Here is a 16759-nt window from a genome sequence, read left to right on the forward strand (position 1 = left end):
GCCTAATGCTTGTATATTAACTGAAATAATTGGATAGATGTTTTACATTTTCTTCACTTTTACTGACAACCAAGCAAGGGACCACAGGAATCAACATATCTTCCTAAAGCAGCTCATTTCATTTGCACTTTCTACGTGATCTAATCTGTGGTTTAAGTGGGATTTTTAAGAGAATGGATGCTGGCTACTGTGTAAATATATTGTAAGATGTTCCTCAGTGAGTCCTGCAGTTTTAAACTGGTATCCTGTTGCTTCCCATGCTATGATAACCTGCACAATGTAATTGCCTGGTTCTATCTTCTTTGTTCCTCAGAAGTCAAGTAAAATCACAATAGCTGTTATCATTCTTTTATTTTTTCCAAGTGCTGATAATGGGATGTGCATCATTTCAAACAGAATTCCGATGTGACATGAGCACAGTTGCTCCTATTGATGTGAAAATCTGCTTTGTTTTCCACAGATTGGTGATGCTTTTGTGGGGCTGGGCTTGTTGGCCTGGATTCTGCAGCTCTGGCTGCAAAGGATGGGTTTTGCCTGGACATCCCAACCCTTCCTCTCCCTTTCACTAAACACAGGGAGAGCATTGATGAGCTACGTGCAAGCAGGTAGGACCCGAATTTTTGGATGCTGTGGTACCTTCCATTAACCCATTTCCACACTGAGACACCATTCATCTCCCACACCAACCTAACAAAAACTGTCCAAAATTCCCCCGAGCTCCATGGCAGCAGAACTGGGCCCCAAATGAGCAACTCCTTTAATCCATGTCTGCTGTGCTTGCCAGTGTATACATTGTTTATATTTAGGGTGTCTGATAAATGTGTTTATTCACAACTATTAGTATAAAAGCTCCTTTAAAAGCAACAAATTGCTCTCTATTAGTAATGTGCATAATGACCTATTTCCATAAACATTTTTAGTAAGAGAAATTTTAATGTGCAAAACCCTGCAGACATTTTATGGAAATTTGACTGTATTCTGCAGAAGTGCATCACAGTCATATTTTGTTCTTTAATATTTTGTTTTGAGAGGTGAATTACTTTCATTCTGATATATGGCACAAAAGAAACAACCTGGCACGAGAAAAAGGAAAATGAGTCTTAATGTGTTTCCTTCTTGCTAATGTATGTTTGCTTGATTGATGTAAGAATGTTTTAGTTGGGGTTTTTTTCTTAGGTTTTTTTTTTCTTTCTCTGTATTATTTAAAAAAGGGTAATGGAGTCTTTAAAAAAAGCTCTTCAAATTCACTCATAGGAAAAAATAAAAATAAAGGAATGTCTTTATGGTCAAAAGGATAAATATAGCTTCAGAGTCTCTATCTGTTGTACTGCATCTGATTTCTATATCTAAATAGAGGTCAGGTGGGAAGAACTGCATTCAGAAAATATTTTGATGCAGTTTTAGAGGCATGCCTTAAAAAAATTAGCTCAAGGGGGTTAAGCATGTACCACCTTTACTTTTTTGGTTATTGTTTGAAAAACATGCAGATGAATCTTCAGTATTCTGTGGAGTCTTAACAGCATTTCTGTATATTATGTACTAAATGAAACCTGAACATCAGCAGGGTTGTTCATATTAATTTACTGTAAAATTGGAGCAAATGATGCTTTTTTTTTTTCTTCCATGCAGAGCTTAAAGCTCCAGAATTAGCAGCAATTTTAACAAAAGTCTGTAAAAAATGACCTAACTCATGTCAGGTGAAAGCTGTCTTGTTTGTAGTACCACCAAATCATATTATTATAAAGAAAGCAAGGTTTTATTTTAAATCAAGCTAATCACACAGCCATGCAGAGGAGGTAGAAATGGCAAAAATAAAATTAAAAAAAATCCATGGATCTAATAATAAAGAAGCTGTGCAGTATTTTAGCTCTGCTTTGAAGGCTCTCTAGGCAGCCATTTTTTAAGGAAACCTTGTTCCATGTTGAGGCACAGGCAGAGCTCAGCTTTGAATCCAGTTTTGCCTTTGACACTGTGCCAATTTGGACAAACCCCCCCAGTGACATGTTTAAGCTGGAAGAGATCAACCTCCAACATGGTTACCCCATCCCTACTGCACACAGAGGCCTTGGTCAGCCAATAAAGCTCTCTGTAAATGAACAGAAAAACAAAAAAGGCATGATGAAAGGTATCAAGCGTGTGAAAAAATCTAAAATATGAAAGCCTTTAGAGATGTTTATGAGAAAAGCAGGTCCCTATATTTCTGGTTTTGTCTTACAAATGTTGATACACTTTGAAACGTTCATATGTTCTGTATGAAAAGTTAAGGGTATATCTCAGCTGGAAAGAAAGTCAAAATTAAAACCTCAGTTGTTGAGGAGGTACACAGAGTAGAAAGATAGCCTTGGATCAACATATTAGTTAAGTGGCTTAACTCTGAGCATGTGTCATTGGCTCCTGGGGAAGAGAAGAGGTCAGAAATGTGATGACTATCCTGGGGTGCATCGGGGGAGTGTGGCCAGCAGGCCAAGGAAAGTGATCCTCACCTCTGCACTCAGCTCTGGTTAGGCCACATGGGCAGTGCTGTGTTCTATTCTGGTCCCCACAGTTTAAAAAACACAAGGAGCTACTGGGGAGAGTCCAGAAGAGGCCACGAAGATGATGAGGGTCTGGAGCATCTCTCCTGTGAGGTGAGACCCCAGGAGCTGAGAACAGAAGATTGAGAGGGGATCTCATTATTGAATGTGTTATCTCAAAGGTGGTGCCAAGAAGGTGGTGCCAGGCTCTTTTCAGTGGTGCCCAGTGACTGGACAAGGAGCAGTGGCCATAAACTAAAAGACAGAACTTCCACCTCAAGATGAGGAAGAACTTTTTTGCATTGAGGGTGGCAGAGCCCTGGACCAGCTGCCCAGGGAGGGCGTGGAGTCTCCCTCTCTGGAGACATTCCAAAGCCCTGGATGCATCCCTGTGTCACCTGCTCTGAGTGATTCTGCCGTGGCAGCGGGGTTGGACTGGGTGATCTCCAGAGGACCCTCCCAACCCTGTTCTGTGAATATCCTACTGAATGTGGGGCTGGAGCCTTCTGAGGGGGGGCAGCTGTAGCACATGAGTGTCACAGCTTTATGAAGTTGTTTTTTGGTTTTTTTTCAAAGCTCTGAGCAGCTCTTGCTAGCTCCACACATGCAGTGAGAGCTGAGCACACAGACGTGCCAAGGCACTGCCCTTGTCCCCTCTCACTGAAGTAAATGGCCAGCTGTAATTAATATTGGTGGGATCAGGACTGTGCTCCATAAAGCTTCCAGAGGAACCATCCTTCCTTCTCCCAGTCACTTTATAGGGTCTTTTCCTGCCATTACACTGCTGAATGTTCATGTAATAGACAGTTGTAAAATCTTATATGAGAATGAATGAAATTTTAAGTGTTGAATTAGTCAGATGAATTAATGACCATGATTTAGTGCATTTTTGCTGTAGGAACTGTGAAGAATCAGTCAAGATTTTCTCCTGCGAGGGCTGTATTGTATTGATTTCTTTTTCAAATGACCAAGCAATTAGCATGGCAGAAACCTAGGTGCTCAGCACCTTCTGCATTAAACAGAACAAATGTCAAGTCCTATTAATATAGTCAGCTGTTCCATAGTGGTTGATCAGGTGCTATCTATCATTATACTCCTATTATCTTGTTGAAATAGTGTTATGAGGTTTTGCTGACAATAACTTTGGATGATGCACTCTTTTTTCATTTTAATCCTTCTTTGTTGTTCAGGCACAAACAATTTCATCATGTCCAGGCTGTTCCACTATTAATTGTGGTAGTCCAGATTCTCAGCATTTCGTGCTGGTGCAGTAAGTCTTCTCTCCCCATCTTCTCTCCCAGGTGGATAAAAAAAAAAAAAAATCTGTATTTTTAATAATAATAAAAAGACATAATCACTTAATGCAGAAATGTCCACTGCACCCGAACAGCAAATCCAGCTTAAGTGGAAATTTACACAAAGAATTATTTATAGGAATCAATCATAATTACATTTAATGCATGCTGCAGCTGTTTATAATTGTGTTTTTCCCAAGGTTATTCTCCTCCTACTGCCCACCCACACACACATGAAATTTGTTTCTGTGGAAATGCTTAGGAAGCATTATAATTTTCCCGTAACTTGTTACAATGGCAGCTGACTGTTGTGAGGCAGACTAGATCCTGATCAGTGAGCGCAATAAAAAGAGAAAGGAAAAATGTTTTGTCCACCAGCAAAAGTCTTGAGGAGCTGGTTGGTAATAACTGACAAACATTTTCCGTGTCATTCTGTTTGCTATTTATTGTGACAAGCAAATCTGACTGTGAAATTTGAAAGTTCATTTTTTTCTAAGGATAAATTCAAGATAGTCTGGGCCAAATGGAGAAGACATGCATAAAATAATGTAGCAGGGAACTTCTCACACTCAATTAGAAATTCCTTTCACCTAAAATTCCCTGCTATAGAACTGATTGTAAAATGCATTTCTTTTTTCAACTACTTGCGACTTTTCTTAGCAAAAGAAAAATGAGACTTAATTTGGAGTTTTTTTTAGCTCCAGCTATTGGATTAAAAAAATGAAGACTTTATATGAAAGAAAATATAAGGGATACAGATTTTTTTTGTTGTGTTGAAGGCCTGTCCAACCAGAAAGACATGTCCAACCAGAAATTCTAGAAGGGGAAAAATTGGGTAGTCACTTGATGTAAGATGTATGGTTACCTACAGAGGACACCACACTGCCTTTTCATGCCCAGTGTGAGGAAGGAAAAAATGTAAATTTAAAGCAGTCATTCATTTTGTTGTCCATTTTTCTGGCATCTCTGTCAGTATGGTTTAAATTTTAAATTATGTTGCATATCAGTAGATTTCCTGTAATGGAAATTGTTTCTCAGGTCGTTTAGTGGAAAGTGGGATCTGTGTTATTCTATTGTTTTGATCCCTCTCAAGTGCACTCTGTGTTTGTGGTGCTCATACCAGGGTTAGACCATCTCAGCCCAAACCCTGCTGAAGGAAAGCTCCATGGATCTTCAAATCTAAAATCCTCTGGACTTCAGGGACAGTGGTATTCATACTGTTGCCTGATGGGTTTTATTTTAGCCAATCTTTAAAAAATATCCCTTTGACATGTAAATATTTGATTTTAAAGGTTTATCTAGGCACCTGACTTCAGCAGTGATGTAGGTGTAGGTGTCCATTAACATCTTTGAGACATTTAAAGGAGAATTCCTGTAGTAGTTGTAGGGATATTTTGATATTGGGCACATAAACTGGAACAAAAAATAAAATCTGAGGGTGGCAATGGTACATATTTAGGCATGATTTTGGTTTCCTAATTCTGTTTTAACTTCTGAAGCATTATTGAGGGAATCTGTAGTAAAAGGCCTAATACAGATATAGATAGAAATGATATAGATAAATATATATATAGATGTAATACCAGGTGATTAAATTTGTGATTAGATCTGGAAAATCTTGAGTCCAAAGTTTGGTAATTTGGCTTGGAGCCTTTCTCCAGACACAATTAACTGAGAAGTGACTGAGATTTGCCTCTGGATCTTCAGGAAAACATTCCCTGGGCTGCAGAAGGAGTCAGATGTGTTGGTGTAGCTTTGGTGAAGAAGCTCAAAGGAGGTTCATCAGTGAGGGAGGCATGGCAGGGAGGGAGAAGGGGCTTCCAAAACCCATCCTGCCCCTGAGATGGAGAAACTTCAGCTGCTGGTGTAGGAGTGCCAGAGCTGCCTTGCTTTACAGCAGAGTTTTCTCAGACAACTCAGAATCCCAACTCTCAGGTCACTTTGTGGGGAGCCTTGAAAATCCCTCAGTTTCTGCAGTGTCCTGGGGCATAAAAGCAGGTTCAAGCCCATTCCAGATCAATGCACTCACTTGCTGTGTGCGCTTTTATTCCTCCCCACATACCTTGTAGCATAGAATTTTAACTGTAGCTGAGATAAAGCATAAGTAAACAACCAATGGGGACCAATAATAATTGCAATAAACCTATAACTTTGATGCTCCAGTATTTAACATTCTGGATCAAGCTCTGCCCGGCCTCACACTCTGCAGAACCCCCCTGGGGGCAGTAGGATTTCATGGGGTATAAATCAGGGCAGAATGAGGTGATTTCAGAGTAGGTGAAATTGCTGATGTAACTTGCCCATCTTAAAGAGACTTCAGCCAAAAAGTAGGCTATGATGGCAATAGGGAAAAAGTAAGGCGCTTAAAAAGGAAGCAGAAAAACAGTTTATTGTTCTATGGGCACTGTTCTTTGTAATTATTAGACCAGTTTGGCAAGAAAAAAAAAAAAAATTATACATTTGTTCCAAAACAGGTGCTTGGATTTTTGTCTTGCTGGTGATACTCCATCTGAATGAAAAAAACCAAAAACCAGTCTGTCTAACGTGTCTCAAGATAGCTGCTGTATGAGGCATTATTTCTTAGCATCTAAAACTGACCAATTTCAGGGCATTGTAGCAATTTAACACAGACTCCAGAAAAAAATCACCATATTTTTACTCTAACAGGCAAGAAACCTTGAAAATCTACAGAAGTGAACTTTAGAGTTTGAAATGGGGGTGTAGTTCCATGGAGCAACAATCTCTTCTGTAGAGAAGTAAATTCAAATTATCATTTATTCCAAGAGAATTTTCAAGACTTAAGCATGTATTAAAAGCCCCCCAAACAAATATCTTTGTGTTTCAAATGAGGTTCTCCTAGGGAGAAAACCACCACCAATAAAAAAGTCAATAGAAAAATAAGTTTGGTGGAAAATATCTAACTGGAAACTGAAAGAACAGACTTCTTTGGCCCCTAAAAAATTGGAGCAATGCAGAAACTTGCAGCCAAAAGATGCCATTGCTATAAGTCATCCAAAGGAAGTAATTAATTATATTAATTAAATTTCTATGAGTATGAAATTGCATGTTTCAAGCAAACTCACGGCCTGGAATTTGTCTTGTGTGTGACACTCCACAACTGCTCTTATTCAGCTTGCTCAAGATTTGCACTCAACTTCTTTATTTTCTCCTCAGGTAAGATTTCCTGCACACTGGAGCTGAATTGGACCTCTTCCATCAGCAGCATTGAAGAAAGAGCCTTTGGTGAGTACCTGGTGGCTTGGGGAGAACTCCAGGGGTGATGGGGACTGTGCACCCCAAATCCCCAATGCCCCCATCACCCCTCACATTTCTACAAGAAAGGTTTAACACCAGCACAAACAAGGAGACTGCTGCAGCAATTTTTATATTAATTTATAAAGCTGCACAGCGTTCAGGGTTCTGAAATCAAATAATGCTTATGAGCCAGGTACTAAGCACAGCAGTTATGGTGAGTAAGAAGGTGCCACAGAGGCTTAAAATGGTTAGTAGAGCAAATAAACCTCTCCAAAAGAAAGCTCTGAATGTCAGAAGAATTGATTTTCGATGTAACTATCCATATGCTGAGAATCCCCAAAGGGGCATTTTCAGCTGGGGTTGAAAAGTGACTATTTTAGTGCAGCGATGTATTCCTAAGCATTAAAAGGAAAAGTCCTTTATTCATGTAAAGTGGTACAAAATCTCTGAAAGTCAGGCTCCAGACACTGGTTTTAGGACTGGATGCCAGGTAGGCTATAAGCCAGTGACAAACAACTACATGTAAATGATCTCTTTGTCATGTTTAAGGTGCATTACTGTGGCTCTCTGCTGCCCACAGACACGCAGCTGAGCATCACAGTGAGCATGCAAACCTAAAAGTTGCCACTTTTGCTCTGCCTGGAACTGCAGTCTTCAGACTGCAGACTGAAATTGTGTCTTTTGTTCTATAGAAACAAAAAAACTTGCTCATGAGAGGTGCCTTAGCTCATTTTCAGGGGAACTAGAGGAAATTAATAGTGACAGTGTTTCCTATGACTGCATTAACACACGGGGCCTTTCACACTGCCCTTTAATTTTTTAGGCCAGCATTGTGGGAACAACACAAGACCAAAATCTTTTAGTTCCACTTCACCTTTACCAAAATCTGGCTGCTGTCTCTTCCCAAGCTGAGAGCAGTGTTTGTCTTGCAGGAATGGATTTCTCTCCAGGGACATTTTCCCATTATAGATGTCTTTAGACCCTGGGCTCAAATCAGCCCTAGTCTGTAATTTAAATGCCTATTTCTGCCAGGTGCACAAAGGCAGTGGTAACAATTAAAAGAATGCTATCTCAAGATTTTCAAAGATATAGCCATTGCAACTATTTAGCTCAGACAGGCGAGGCAGCTATAGATTAATTAGCTCATGTGCCATTAGCAGTTCCACACAGAGTAATCAACGTGAGGTAAATTACACAGGCTCTTAAACAGGTTTTACAGCCCACACTGAAATTCCTGCTGTTGAGTATGGGATGAAAACCAGGTAGAAATTGCCATGCCTCAGTAAAAGTTTGGAAGAACAAGAACTGACATATGCCAAGTGTTCACTGTGGCCTTTCCTTTAGTTTCCCTGAAGAAATTTGCCTTCACAGGTTAGCCACTGGGGGAAAAATAATTTTTTTTAAAATTACTTTGTGCCATGTATATATGATTCTTCTTAAAAATGTAAACAATACACCAACGTTGAGTTTATATTCAAAGGTTAAGAATGAGAACATTCCTTGCTGCAAATGGGATTTTTTTTCAGATGTGTAGACTGAGTCAGAGGTATAGCATGTAGCTAAAACCTTCAAATAGTCCTACAGGCTCTGAGGTCTTAGCATCAAAAATCTGACTTATATCATTATAACAGATTCTGCCCCCAAAAACTTCAAATTCAGGGTTTAATCTGCAAAATACATTCACCCTATACATTGTCCCTGCAGAAAAGGAAAAGTCAGTTGCCTTGAATTCACAAAAAATTGACATGTTGAGCTAGGAGCTGCTTCTTGTAATGAATCAAACAGTTCAGGACAAGGTTGTGATGAATTCCACTTTTCTCACAGGTGCCTTCCTTGGCAATGCTCAGTGCTCTGGTTACCCTGGCCTTTTCCTTCAGAGCAACTTCTGTCCTTGAAGAATATGGTGGGTAAGAAGGGGCCACATTTTACTCAGATTTTTAGGAGTCAGAGCATCCATTCCAGCCACGGAATATGCAGATCCATGTCCCCTCCTCTGCTGAGGATTTCAAATTTACATCTATGTCTGGTGGACTGACTTAACCACTGGAATACAGGCAGGCTAAGGGAGGAAGGGGAGGAAGAAGATAGAATGAAAATGTTGGATTTTGATTCCCAAATCCTGTGCTCTGCCTGTGTTGTTGTGGCTTCTAGGCACAGGCACTAATGAACAGATTTTTAGGATGTGCTGGGGTGGGTATAAAAGCTCTCAATCACCTGCCTTCCAGCTGTGAAGCTGGTTCACAAATTCACAATAATTTTCAGGTCTGAAAGCAGAAATCCTTGTCTTCCTATCTAAACTTCTGTAAGGCCAGCAGGACTTGATCCAGAACTCCTTTTCAACTGTCCAGCTCAGGGAAAAACGTATCACCCACCTGCTGTGTTGGTAAATACCAAATCCCTGCAGGAACTCTGGCATGCTGGTGGTCAGCAGCCAAGGCTGCTAGCACCCCTTTTTAGGAATTATTGGTGCCTTTGTGCAGCACAGGCTGCTTTCTCCCCAGGCATGTAGATGCACGGGCACACATGAGCTCTAAAGCTTGTGCTGGTGTGTTGGATACTGCCTGAGTTTTTAAGTTTATTTTTCCTGAGATGAAAGCTTTTCCAGAAAGTCTCTCAGCAAATCCAAGACCAAGGTTGGAAGCCATAAGAATTAGCTGCAGGTGCTTAGGGTTTAGAAACTGCTGAAGGGACGAAAGACCAAGGTGTTGGCTCCAGGTTAGTTCTTATGATCAACTATTCTTTTTATCTTCCTGTAAGAGCCCCTCACTCTTTTGTTGGCAAGGGGGAGGGAGAATGGGGCGGGCGGGGGGCAAAGAAGAGTTAGACTGATTTCAAATGGGAGGTGAAATTCCTCAGAAGATGAGCCTGTAGTGATCAGGAAAAGCAGATTAAGAGAAGCAGGTGTGGGGAAGAGGGAAGATGGGGAGGGGGGTGGATTTATTCATGCAATTTAGGATATTAGCAACAAATTGGGAAGGCAGTTTGTTCTGCGTTTAGTCTTATACAAATTCTGCCCCCCTTCTCAGCACGTTTTCCCTTTGTTTATCTCCTGAGAGATGCCCACATGTGTACAATACAAAGAATCAAGTCATAAAAGCACAGGCCTGTCAGCCTCCCTGAGGACCAATTAATGGTGTTCCAAATCTTGTGGGCAGGCAGATGAAAAGGATACAGATAGAGGAGGGGAGGTAGATGAATACTCAAAGAGAGCAAGGCAGGTTTTTCAGATGTTGGTAGGAACTTCTTTAGGTATTCTTAGCTAACTTGTTTGGGGTTTGGGCTTCTCTCCTGGTTCTGCAGTCCCCTGGTCATTGCTGCAACAGAGGGAAAAGCTACACTTCAAAATATAAATTATGCTTTCATCCAAACCAATAATGACACAATGCCAGTGTGGGAGAGGGGGCAGAAAGAGACCATTTAGCATTTTTCCAACCCTCCCTTCATAGACTGGCAGTCTTATTGGTAGGTACTTGGGTTTATATTATCATTTGTATCTCTGAGCTGGGTATTGCTCTGAATGCAGCAGGCTTTGTAGTGCAACCTTTTCCTCCTGTCTCACCCCCTATGTGTCCACAGGCCTTTGAACAGCGAGCTAGTGGCACTTTGAAATCAGGAGTTGAAAGTGTTTGACATGGAAAGGGGAGCATGAAAGTCTTGCTCTTTGAACCTTTTCTTTTCAAAGTCCCACAGAAAGTAGAGACAGGACAATAATGGACAGGCTGGGAGCTCTCAGGGTGAAGTGGGGATATGTGGTAATGAGGTTTTAAGTGTTTCAACAGCCGTTCCACCCCACAGTTTCCTCCCCTACGTACTCCCAGTGAATCAAATTTGCTGCAAGTTATCACAAAAATCCTCAGCTAGATATGTATTCTGTCCCTGCTTAATTCATTCCATGATTAAGTCCTGGAAACAGAATTGAGCTGATGAAAAGAGGAAAAAATGGTCAAAATTATCATTAAGTTGCTGACTACTGAAGGAAGATCAAATTTTTTGTTTGTTTTGCTTTATAATTAAACAAAGCCAGATGTACAGTAAGTGCAAGTTGCATGAGAAATGCAGCCAGCTGTTGCATCCAAAATCAGGCTCAGGCCTCTCAGTGCTCATGTGCAAACTCACATCTCTCACCTGTTGAGGTCAGGAGGGTGAATTAATAACCTTGGCAGCCGCTAAGATTTGCTTCAGTTATTTCACCTGCACATGAGATGGGTTAGTGGGGGAAAAATGAAAGAAACTTGGAGGTCCTGAACTGAAACATCTCATTGAAGAGCCTCATTATGTTTAAGAAGAGAAGAATAGAAGGCTAAGTTATTATTCTGTGAGGTCCATGAGCTGATCTTTCACTCTTTGGAAAAAGGTTAAAAAAACCCAAGCTCAGAAAGCTCCTTATAATGCATCTTCTCAATTGTGTAATCCTCTACCTGAGAAGAAAAAAAAAATCCTTTCTGAGTGATGTAGCAATCATTTTACACACTCAAGCATGAAATTTCATCACCATTACCTTAGCTTGGATGGCTGTACAGATGTTGTTTGGCCATAAAATGTATTCAGTGCTTTTTTAAATCTAACTGCAGTATCTGACTCGATGACCTCTTGCAGCAGTTGGTTCCTTGGGCTTGGACTACAGTTTGGTGAGGAAAATTTCTCCATATTGATTATAAAACTAGCCAAGGTAGGAGAGGAAGAGCTGAATAAAAACTTTCTGTCGAAATTGCCTCAGATTTTTTCTGATCAGTCTATTTTGTCTGACCTCTCTAGTTTCTTGTGTCATAGTTCTGCCCTACACAGCCCCTTTTTGGAGCTAGATGTAGAGAAGGTAAAAGTGTCTCAGCCTTTCAAAAAGGCTGAACATGGAATCCTCCAGCTCAAAGTCACTTTTTAAAAAAGAGAATTACCCTGAATTTGAACTAGATGGACTGTTCCTCTTTCCCACAAGGAGCAGGCATAATGCAGGCATGAATCTGACGTGATTGTGGCAGGTTTTTTCAATGAATCCCAGTAAAGCTGGTGCCACCACACTGCTCTGAGTGTTGTACCCACAGCTCCAGCCTCCCTGCAGAACCCCACTAATGCCCACAGGCACCCCTCTGCTGAGGGTCACTGCTCGTGGCAGGATTGGTCCCTGAGAGGCTGATTTAGAATCAGATCTCCCAAACAAAAAGGGAACCTTTCTCTGGGAACCTTTCTGTTTCAAGAGTCAGAAGCAGAAAATAGATTCTTCTTTTCCTTTTCTAGGTGTGTAGTTTTAGCCCTTCTCTTGGTACAGTGAGGTTTGAGGCAGTGAGGGAAACATGGAGAAGGCTTCCCTCATTTCTGTGGCTCGAGGATGTCCTTGGGGTCTCAAGGGTACAAACCCCTAAAGGCTTTTCAAAGGGCTGGTTACAATTTTTTGGTGAAAGATTCTGTGTCTCTCTGAGCACCTAGAGGTACAATTCCTGTGTCTGCTGTGTGGCTGCTCAGGAAGCACAAAATCTATGAGGTGTAAGATGGAGTAGGGCAAGAAAACCAGCACAGGTCCCTCTGCAGCACAGACTGGTTTGTTTCACCTGCCTGCCTGACTCCCTCCAGCCCTCAATCAAATTTACTAGTGACTGTCTGCATTATAACCTAGATATATTGACTAATTGATTAATTGACTAATTACTTTCTGCCTCTACAGGGGTATGGCTACACACAGGTAGCCAAACAATGTGGCTGTCACCGAGGGGGTATCAGGGACAGCTGAAGGTGATACAGAGACTCCATCATCAGAAGGCATGAAAAGACACTTTATTATTAGAAATCTACAGTTCTTATAGAAACTGTGGTGGACCTAAGACCTGATTGGCCTCTAGGAATCTCCTCTCACACCATTGATGAACTATGAATAGCACGCTCTGGAGAACCATATCTATAAACAATGCTTACAGAAAGAGAGATAATAATTGTTTGAATTCTTCACTCTTAAGTTTCCCACAGCTTCTCACAGCTTCCCAGGAAAATCCTGGGAAAACTATGCCTCTGTCTGTTCAGAGAACAGGTGATTACCACACGTGACAACCTCTTCATCTGAGCCAGGGTCACTCCTGAACTCATGGGTCGCAATTAGCTGTTCTTCTTAATGCCATAGTTCTGAATTTATGCTCAAGGACTGGTGCTTATTTCCTCAGAGATCAGGGCCACAACAACTATATATTGTAACTCTTTAAATAATAGTGTTGTCTTAAAAAATGTGATGGCTCCATGAATATTTTTTACTTTGAAAAAGGTATTCTCAATGTTTTTGATTTTTCCTCAAATGGGTTTGTTTCAGCATTCCAAAGAAGACTTCCACTCAGCTTAACCACTCTGAACTAGCATTTGGTTTGAAAGTGGAATCTGAACAGGCTGCTCTGGAGCATTTAGAGTTGCATCCCACAGGTAAACCTTCATAGAACCCTGGCAATGGGGCTTGGTCCCTTCAGACCCTATTTCAGAGCCTGACCTCACTGACAGGTTTTGAAGACCCAGAAGATTTTCTTTTTCCTTCTTTACTTGCAGCTGTATTTGTAATCTCATATCCCATTTAATTTGTTCCTTCCCGTTCTCCACACAAGATTAGGAGCACTTTGTGGAGTCTTAACATACATCCTCTCTTAATTATACCATAGCTGAGCCATACATTGATAGCTCTTTTTATCTTCCCTCATATGTAAATTCCTCTGGTTCCCTGAACATTTTTGTTTCTCTTCTGTGAACTCTCTCTAATTTGTCAATATGTTTTTGGTAATTAAGATTCCTGCAACTAAATGCAAAGTTCCATATGCCTCCATGCCAGATCCCTACAGATTTTCAGGAGAGGTCACGGCTCACAGCTGGGGCCAGATTTCCAAAAGCACTTTGAATGCTGAGAGCTTTTGAAACTATGGCTGTAAAATACCATTATGGGAACTTCTGCTTAAGGAAGCTTTTTCTCTTTTGTAGGTGTCTAAATGAAGTTGGGACTCTGTTAAAAATATGGTGCTGATAAAAATCTCGAGCAAATGAATATCTGCCTCCAATACCTTTAAGAAATCTGACCTATAGATGAGAAGTTGTTGGTCCTTCTCAGCACCTTCTATTTCTATTTCACAGTATTAAGATCAGTGATTTCTGTAAGGCTGTAAAACTCCATATAATTTTAAGTAAGCAAAGTGAAGGTTTAAAATCAACCTTCACACAATTTGTAAAGCATTAAAAATTACATTAAAAGTAATTAATAGTCATGGCAGAATGGTGCCCGAAGATGCTCACAGTTAAGGTGGATATCTGGACCAACTTTCCAGGGTTTTTACACTTCACAGTGTAAAAAACAATGCAGACATTGAGCAAAACTGAGTAAATAAATCAGGCTGACGACTCAGTTCAAGGATTTTTTTCCTATGAACAGTCACCATTTTTATAAATCTGTATATTTAGATATTTTCTCAGTAGGAAAAGACAAAACTGACTCTATTATGTTGCATATTGGTGGATTAACCAACATGTCTGGCAGTAACTTTTAGAGTTTCCTACAAATTACTTCAGTTCTTAACTAGGGTCTTTGGGATCAGTTAGGATTTTATGTTTTCTATTTGGGGGCAGAGAGAAAAATTATTTCAATCCCTGTTTGTGACTCTACAGAGCACCCATGTCATGGACAGAACAGTTTGGACCACAAGTTTTTTAAAATCAAGTGTCTAGGAGCCAACAGTGATTGATGTATGTTTTGAAACACAGTGCTTCAATGATACTGTTCACAGGAAAATACTTGTTTTCCTTCACAGTTACCTCTAAAAACCTTCATAATGGACAATACTGAGAGGAAGGGAAGAAGGAGAATTTTTTTTAATATTCATTTGGGGAGGGGGCTTAAAATTGCAAAAGAGCTGCAGTTGAAAAATAAATTACAGAGCTTAAATAATCTGGATTCATTTTTGTGCTGCAGTAAACATATTCACTAGACAGTTAAAAAAATTGTTTATGATGTGCCTAATAGAGCCATTCTAGTTTATCAGTTAAATATGTATTCATAATTTTTTAAAAGGAATATTATTTACCCAGAAGACCAGAACAGTTTCTAAAAGAGCTTTTCCAGTCCATAATGTAAATATGTATTTAGGACAAGTGCTGTGTGTACAGTATTAAAAAAAAATCCTCTGAAAATCTCTTTGAAAAGTTATTACACATGTCCACTGCTGCAGCAAAGTTTTAAATATTCATATCTCAGCTGTTTTCTTTTTCAGATTCCTCAATTTGGCTTGAATATATTGTGGGTGAATTGCTCTGCAAGAGCTTCATTTGTTGAATGTTAACAGGCTTGTGTCCTAAAGGACTGCTCGTGTGTGTCAAGCAACATATGTGCTTAAATCTCACCAGATCAGGGACCTCATTTTGTGAGGGTAACTTAAATACCACATTTATGTAATATTATGTAAAGGAAGGTCTTGCATTCTTGCAAATCAGTTGGGAGGGCTCATCTACCTCTTGCCTGTCTCTCCCTCCCCCACCCCAACATTTTCCCTTTGGCAGATCCTCTGCACACAACTTGTCTGCACTGTTCGGAGTCTTTGATCTTCACTGGAGAGCCCCCAGTGCCCTGAGAGCATCACCAGGAGATTTTTCACCAGCCAAGAGCCCACGGTGCTGGGAGATGCTGGAAGAGGAGAGGGGGTATCCCTGCTGTGGTGAGGTTTGGAGAAGAGATTTTCTTTCTCTGTCACCCCAATCACACAATGACCAGGCAAAACCAAGTGACAGGGCAAGGCTTGGAAGGGAGGAAGAAGGGAAGGCACCATAAATTCTTCTTGTGGTTGGCCCGGGCACCAGAGTGTCCCATTCAGATTTTCTGAAAAATCCCTTTGCCCAGGATTTTTCTCCTGGGAAGATGAGAAGCCTCAGAAAAAAAAAAAGAAAAACAGTTACTGTCTCATTTGCTTCTCCTGTGTTGTGCTCCTGTGGAATGTGTTTGGAGATTGTTTACCCACAGGTGATTGTTTCATTGGTTTCATGGGAATTGTTTTTACTCTTTGGCCAATCAGGGCCAAACTGTGTCAAGACTCTGGAAAGAATAATGAGTTTTTCATTATCTTTTCAGCATTGTGTAAGTATCCTTTCTGTATTCTTTAGTATAGTTTAGTATAGCATTCTTTAATATAATATAGTATCATAAAATAATAAATGAACCTTCTGAGAACATGGAGTCAGATTCATCATTCCTTCCTGCCACGGGGGTCCCAGCAAATACAATACCAGAGAAGAACTGTCTCTGCAGACCTCTCACATCCAAGCAGAGGTGAGAGTTGCTCAGGGAGATCCCTTTCACTTCCATAACATGGTAGGAGTTTGGAATTTATTTTTTTTTACCACAATCAAAACAGGCGAAATTCTTACAAGAAACGCAGAACTGCCATGTACAGCCTTTCAAAAAATAGAAAGGATTCAATTTTTTTTAAAAGGAATGACAGCTCATCTCAGGTTTTCCTCACCGTGTACCTTGCATGGGCTTGCTAGAAAGTCAGTTTGCAGTTAATAAAGCTGTGTGGGATAAAAGGGGGTTTTATTCATGTATTGCTTTGCATTAATATTTTTGTGTGCGTGATGGGGGTACAGCAGTAGCAAACTTGAGTTGGGGTAGGTTGTAATAATTTGGCAGTCTGGAAATGGTTCTGCAATGTGACAGATTAAATAGAAAATCATCACTATTACAAAGGATTCTTTTTT

At 40.4% G+C, this 16759-nt stretch overlaps 1 long non-coding RNA gene across 2 annotated transcripts; it reads left to right on the forward strand.

The window, feature by feature from the left end:
* The first annotated feature begins 6979 nt into the window (after positions 1 to 6979).
* Positions 6980 to 16392, forward strand: LOC119708770. 2 transcript variants are annotated; one of them, XR_005259204.1, is made up of 4 exons: positions 6980 to 7051; positions 8888 to 8970; positions 13353 to 13459; positions 15569 to 16392. It is a non-coding gene; the product is annotated as an uncharacterized LOC119708770 (long non-coding RNA). The 2 variants fall into 2 exon arrangements; XR_005259205.1 differs by having other exon boundaries at positions 8888 to 8966.
* Positions 16393 to 16759: the final 367 nt, after the last annotated feature.

The sequence above is a fragment of the Motacilla alba genome, chromosome 1A, assembly GCF_015832195.1.
Source record: "Motacilla alba alba isolate MOTALB_02 chromosome 1A, Motacilla_alba_V1.0_pri, whole genome shotgun sequence".
NCBI classification, from domain to species: domain Eukaryota; kingdom Metazoa; phylum Chordata; class Aves; order Passeriformes; family Motacillidae; genus Motacilla; species Motacilla alba.